Source organism: Charadrius vociferus, unplaced genomic scaffold (genome assembly GCF_000708025.1).
Source record: "Charadrius vociferus isolate BGI_N301 unplaced genomic scaffold, ASM70802v2 scaffold900, whole genome shotgun sequence".
In the NCBI taxonomy this organism is placed as follows: Eukaryota; Metazoa; Chordata; class Aves; order Charadriiformes; family Charadriidae; genus Charadrius; species Charadrius vociferus.
The window spans coordinates 125,547-132,383 of record NW_009646342.1 but is presented as its reverse complement, the minus strand read 5'-3'; positions in this window follow the sequence as shown (position 1 = coordinate 132,383).

The following is a 6,837-nucleotide window of genomic DNA, read 5'->3' as shown; positions in this document are numbered from 1 at the left end:
TGTGTCTCAGCCTTACCTATCTCTCAGATCAGAAGCCAAAATGAGTTGCCGTCCTTTTCTTTCTGTTAGATAGTCTCCCGACTTTCTAACTTCTGCTTTTCGCCTTTGGTTTGTGGTTCCTTCACCCTGTTAATTACCTAGCAGAGAAGGAGAAGTTAGGTGGAATGTGGGTTTCCATCAGATGGCCTCAGGACACGCATTCGCTCTGCTGGTAGTTGTGTGTTGTCAGGAGCCAGAAAGGGAAACGTGAGGTAGTGGGTTCTGATGTTGGCTTTCCAGTCTTGCGGGGAGAGATTTGGGGAGCCGGGACTGCGGGATGGATGTGTGCTAAAAATCTGTGACTTTGCTTTCATGTATTTAAATATACTTAGTTTTCATTTTCGGCAACAACGTGTACCTTTTTTGCCTCTTTCGGTGTTTATTTTGATTGTCTTCCTTGCGTTAATGAAGATTGCACCTGCAAAAGGAGTGTTTTTAAGAACGTGGGGTTTTTGGGGTGAGTCCTGAAAGACCTGTCCTTCATGGGGTCAGCCTTGAGGACCTTGGGACCATCCCTGGTGCCTCTGCCTCTGCGTGAATGGGGAAGTTCTAGCAGCTGGTTGAACATATGGGTGGAGATGGGCTCTAAAATCATCATCTGTCTGCCTCCTTGAGTTCTTAAGAAGCATTCTTACTCGAAAATTAAAGCTTCAGTAGCTTTTCTAAACTGTATAAGAGTATATGACAGATTTTTTATTATTTTTTTTTATTTTGAGCGGGTCTAAGTACATCTTGGTTTTAAAAATGAAATTATCGCAACTTCTTTTTGGACTTTAGTTACATTTGATTGCTACAGGCAGTTAACAGTCGTCTAAAAAGCACTTAATGTTTGAGTGGTAATAAACTGTAATATAATTTGAGTCGTAATTTACAAAAAGAAGCAGCTTGTTTTCAGTTGTTTTCAGAAGTTTAAACTGTCTTTGAGGATACAAAAAGCGGTTTAAACACTTGGTGCAAGAGACAGGCTTATTGATATAAATTATAATGCTGTTGTCACAAGAGAAAAATAGAAATAGCACATATGGTTACTGAATTACAGTTATTTTTAAACAAGTATTGTTGTCAAATGGATTGTTGACTTTTTTTTTTTTTTTTTAATTAATTTGTGCTGCCTTTAGCAAGAGGTTGACTTTTGCCATTGTGGACACATCTTCCACTTCAGTGAGGTCATGTGTTTCATCTTGCAGCTTTCAAAAAGAATGAAAAATCTGATATGCAGACCTAACGTGATTATTCTGTGAAAGGAAACTCTGTATTTGTTACTAATTTTCCGTATCTCGCGGCATTACCTGTTGTGCAGCGTGGCTCACGTGGTGTGTACGGCTGTCCTAGCACTCGGGTATTTTTGGCATAACCAAAGGCATTGTTTGCACATGATGTCAGGAGTTAAAGGTGAAATACTGGTTTACTATGTCCCTTATGTTACGTTTTACTGGGTGGGTATAAATAACAGGGTTTCTTGTTCAGAAGAGTCCATTGAAAGGCATTAGACGTAGAGACATGCCGCTTGGGAAGTTCCCGAATCACAAATGTAGAGGCTGGGAGGATATTTCAGCGGAATTACCATTGCATACGTTGGGGTTTTTTACGCTTTTCCCTAGGCAATCAGCGTTGGCTAATGTTGGGACTGACAGCCTAAGGCTAAATGAACCGTTTGTCTGATCAAATACGGGTTTTGTTATGCAGTGTTTAGCAATTTCATATTAATTTGCACGTGAATAGTGAAACAACAGAATTATCAGGCAAGTCAAAATTCAGTCTTGTGTTTCCGGACTTTGCAGTTAAGGTATGATGATATCAGAAGAAGTAAGGTTAAGATACCAGAAGAAACATTATATCTGCTCGCAAAGTTTTCCTCCAGCTGGAGCGTACTTGCGCAGTATCGTTGTGTCTGCCCTCTGCGTGTCTTCCTACAAAATAAGTGTCGTGCTGTCATTCGCTCTCCCAACACGTGGTCTGTACTGTCTTCCCTACGAACACTTGGGTAGAATATTCCTCTTGACAAGACAGGTAGTCTGTTATTTTATAGCTGTCAAAAACACATGTAACAGATTCTATTTGTAAAATATTGTATGCCACCTCTTACAACACAAACAGTAACTTTATTTCTGATGAGTGTCTCCATCTCTAAACATTTAAAAAATACTCACACAGGTAATCCAAGGTCCTTGAACTTCTGTTTCAGTGACCTTCTGTGATCCCCGTTGCTGCTTAGGATATGTGATGCGGAAAATACAGCGGAGTTTTTATGACACACTTTATTCTCTTTTCGAGAAAGAACTTTTGAGTGTGGTAGATGTCTTCATAGCAGAAGAAAGAAGACAAGAATACGAGCAGGGGTTGTGGGAGGCCATGGAGTCACTAGGAACACTCTGGGATTTCAGACATTCAGCTGAAATTTTTTAATGTCCCCTGGAGCTGAAGCAACGCAGAGAACCAAAAGGCAAATACTCACCTTCCAAATATAAAATCACTATATGTTTTCATCAACAAAAGAATTAGCAGAAATGAAGATGATGTAGTAAATTGGACAGAGGGGAAAAAAATCTCATTTAATATTGTTAAGAGGGCAGGGGGAAACGTGTGTAGGAGCTGGCGGTAGAAGTAAACCCTTGGTATTTTTTCCGGGGAAAAGCAGGGGATCAGAAGAATAGAAATCTTAGTAGATGATGGGCAAAAAGGGCCTTGGATGTGTCAACAGGGGAATAGAATGAATGATAGGTATTAAAACTGTATATGGCGTTAGAAAAATCATTAATGAACACCATTTAGTTCTAGGTAGCACATGTCAAAATGGCTGTCGAAATGCTTCCTAGGTAATCTTTTTGGGGAAGAACAATTACAGGAGGGATTTGAGATCTACAGAATCTACTGGATGAGAAACTGGAAGTTTGATGTGTTCTGCTTCTTAGGGAGATGTTTAGGACGTGTCTCGATCATCATTTGTACGACTCTAGCGATTTGATACTAGGTAGTTCTCAATCTGGGAAAATTTATGTTAGCCTAAGATCCCATGGATGAAAGTTGTCGCAAAATGTGGATTAGGTCTTGGAATAGAGTCCCCAGGGAAAGGGCAGTTTCTTTCACCAAACAAAAAAGTCTTTAAATAAAAAAATGTCGATGTTGTTTTGGAAAGAGCTGCTGTGGGTCTGCCAAATGCGAGCAGTGGGCTAGGAACTGCCGAGCAGAGTTCTTGCCCTGGTGTAGAGTGCCGTGCTGCTCGATTACAGCCGTACTTTCTAGTCTTAGAGGTCATGAAACGGCGTGGTTAAACGACGGTGTGCGAGCTTAGAAGGTACTTCATTGTGGCGTGGGCAGTCAGGCTCCGCTGCTTTAATTTCACATGAACCTTATTGGGTGCAAGAAATGGATATAGTGCTTTCCTTTTAAAGGTGTTTGTAGTGGAAACGTGCAGAGATGTCTTTCTGGGATCAGTATGGTCAGAGCAGGTACTTAGCAAGTCCGTAGTCCATTTTTCTGACCGGAAGAAGCCTGTAGTATCATTTAAAACAAGACTTGCAAATTAACAGGACAAATGCGGAAAGCGAAGACAGAGCTTTGTACCCTGTACCACACAGGCGAATATCATAGTTTTAGGTCTTGAAAGTACCGGATCGTTGGGAGTTTTCAGGGTAAATTCATGCAAGCTTTTATAGCTGCCTCTGAACTACGGCTGTCGTCATTTGGCTGCTCATTTACGTTGACATCCACAAGGAGATTTTTAAGGCGCAGCCTGCCAAAAGAACGGTAAAGATCCTGTAGACTGGCGCAAGCGTGGCGTGCGAAGTGTGAAGAATAGCCCAGGAAAGCAATGGTGTTTCTTAAGTAAAAGGGGGCAAAAAAACCCCGAAGAGAACACCCATACTGGTTGTCACTGGTGAAACAGAAGGCGCTGAGGGACGGGAGCGAGTGAAGAGCGGAGGTGCAGTTATGCAGACCTTGAAGACAACGACAGGAAGCTTGAACTTGATGAGGTGGGGAAGAAGAAGCATTCTTGGGATTCAGCGAGATGAGATCTAATCAGTTCACAGTTATGAAAATGATCAAATTGGCAGACGCATTTTGTGTGAATTAGAGTGGGGTAATTGGAGAGTCAGAGAGAAGATTACAGTGATCGAGGCGAAATGATGATTAGGTCCGGGATTAGCATTTTTGTTGTCTGTGCGGAGAGGAATTAATGGATAAATAAAATGACCTGCTATGTGTTTACGAGAGCCATCAATTTTGTGACTTTGTTTCTACGGCAGTTACTGATTCTGTGTTATCTCAGAAGAAGGTTTTAACACCGTTCTTTAATTCTCAGTGTGCACTTTGTCTTGGTCTTGCAGTTTCTAATATGAATGTAAGTACTTACTTAAAGTCGTGCTATTAAGTAAATACAGAACCAAATACAGCAGTATAGATGGTGCTGTTTCAATTTAATTTGGCTTCAGAATTTAAGCTTATTAATTAATTTTATTTGTAAGAAAACGACTGAAGTTGTAGCTGTTCTGGATCATAGTCGCTAGAGAAGGAAAAAGTTGTGTGAACGTAGATTTGAGAGTTGCGTGATGGCCTGTAGGATTCTCTCCTTTTCCTGAACTTGAATGATAAAAATTCATGCATTAGCTTAGAATTATTTTACTGCTGGCCAGTTTTCCTTCGTGCATCCACATGTATGGAAAAGCCCGTTTTTGGGGACATGGTGTAGCCTCATGGGCTGAACATTGAGCCTTGAACTGGGAGCTGTCACTGACTTGCTTTCTAGCCCCCTGTCTCGCACTGCTCTACCCATTTTTTTTCTGGTTGTAAAATGGAGATTTTACCTAATTACCTCTGGTCTTCTGAGTAATAATAGTGGGTTTGACTTTTCAGGATGTTCTCAGTTGAAAAGTCATAGCTGCAGGTAGAAATCTCTTTTAATAATGTGCACAGAACATGTGAAAATAAGTTTGGTTTCTCCGAGAACGTAGCCAACGAAGCCTACCTTGCTAACGATTTGCTTTTGGTGTTCTCAGCAGTGTTTCTTCTGTCCCCGCTAATCCTGGCATCTGTCTTCCAACCCGCGTCCACTGCAGTTGCCTCAGTCCTCTTCCAGTATCGCCTTTCACATTCCTTATCTTTCCTCCCTTTTATGCCGTGCCGGTGTTGACTGAGCCGCCTCCAAATACCACCTCCTCACTGCTAGTTTTCTAATTATTGTCTGCACGAGAGGCATATGGGTTTGGGACCTGCCATGTGCTGATGGGCTCGAGAATGCATGTGCTGACCTGCCAGGAGGCCGCATGTCATAGATAATTGCTAAGCTCACTGAAACCTTTTTGAGACCATTGAAACCCAGTTTGAAGTTCATTGAAACCATTTTTTGTAGCATTCCTTACAATTCAGCCTTAATAATTGTATAGAAGGTAAGAACAGAGAATCATGCTGGTTTCATTCCTGTGATGCTCTTTTCAGTACACCGATATTTTTTCAGAACTCTTTCTGACATACTTCATTTGCAGTAAGCGATGAAGGTATTGAAATGATGAAGATATTTAAAGACTCTCTTAGGGCGCCCCTAAAACAAGTATGTCCACCTGAATTGTTGTGCTTTGCCTCCTGGAACTTGAGAAAGGAGAACTTCTCTCCCGAGCTGCCGTTAGGGCTGCGTAGGGTTAGATCTGGCGTGGCGCGGTGTGCCGTGGCCCCGAGGTGGATGGTCCTTTGGACAATGGGCTTCCGCAGCAGCGGCGGAGAGACGTGGTGCTGTTCCGGTGTGCTGCGAAGATTGTGTGCAGCCTTGTGGCTGTCGCGTTTCACTGGGAGGTCCCGTTCATCCTGCGCACAGAGCCCCCTTGAGGGCTGCTGATTTCCGAGTCCCCAATTCTGCCAACATTGCTGGTGTCCTGTCTCTTACCCCGCACTCCGAGCGTCTAACTATACCGAAATGCGTCTGGTTAGCGTCTCCTTTGTCACTGTGATTTTTTCCTCTTTTCCTCTTTTTTCCTCTTTTCCTCACGCTCCTCGACGCAGCGTGTTCGCGTCTTCAGAATCTTTGCAGATTCTCTCTATGATTATGTTTGTTTGCACGGCTCCAACCATATACTGTTTGTTCTTTGGCGGCGGGGGCAAGGGCAGCCCCCAGCTCGGTGGCGGTCCGTGCGCCAGCGCATCGCGCGAGCTGCTGCCCGGCGATCCGAAACCCGGGCGTTAGCCAGGGCGTTCGAGTCTGCTTTTGCTTTAGTTAAGATGAAAAAGTTTCCTCTAATATCTTATGATAAATAGGTTCATTATATAATGTGTATAATATATATTACAATATATATGTAAAAAAACATATATGTAATAACATAACAGTGTCTCTGATGGTAGAAGTGTGGGCCTTTATATATATAAAATAGATAATATTAATAAAATATATAAAATATATATTATAATATATACAATATATATTATAATATATTATATATGTAAAAAACATATATGTAATAACATAACAGTGTCTCTGATGGTAGAAGTGTGGGCCTTTATATATATATAAAATAGATATTATAATATAGATAAAATATATAAAATATATATTATAATATATACAGTGTATATTATATTATATTGCATATGTAAAAAACCATATATGTAATAACATAACAGTGTCTCTGATGGTAGAAGTGTGGACCTTTATATATATAAAATAGATACTATAATATATATAAAATATATAAAATATATATTATAATATATACAATATATATTATAATATATTATATATGTAAAACCCCATATATGTAATAACATAACAGTGTCTCTGATGGTAGAAGTGTGGACCTATATTAAATT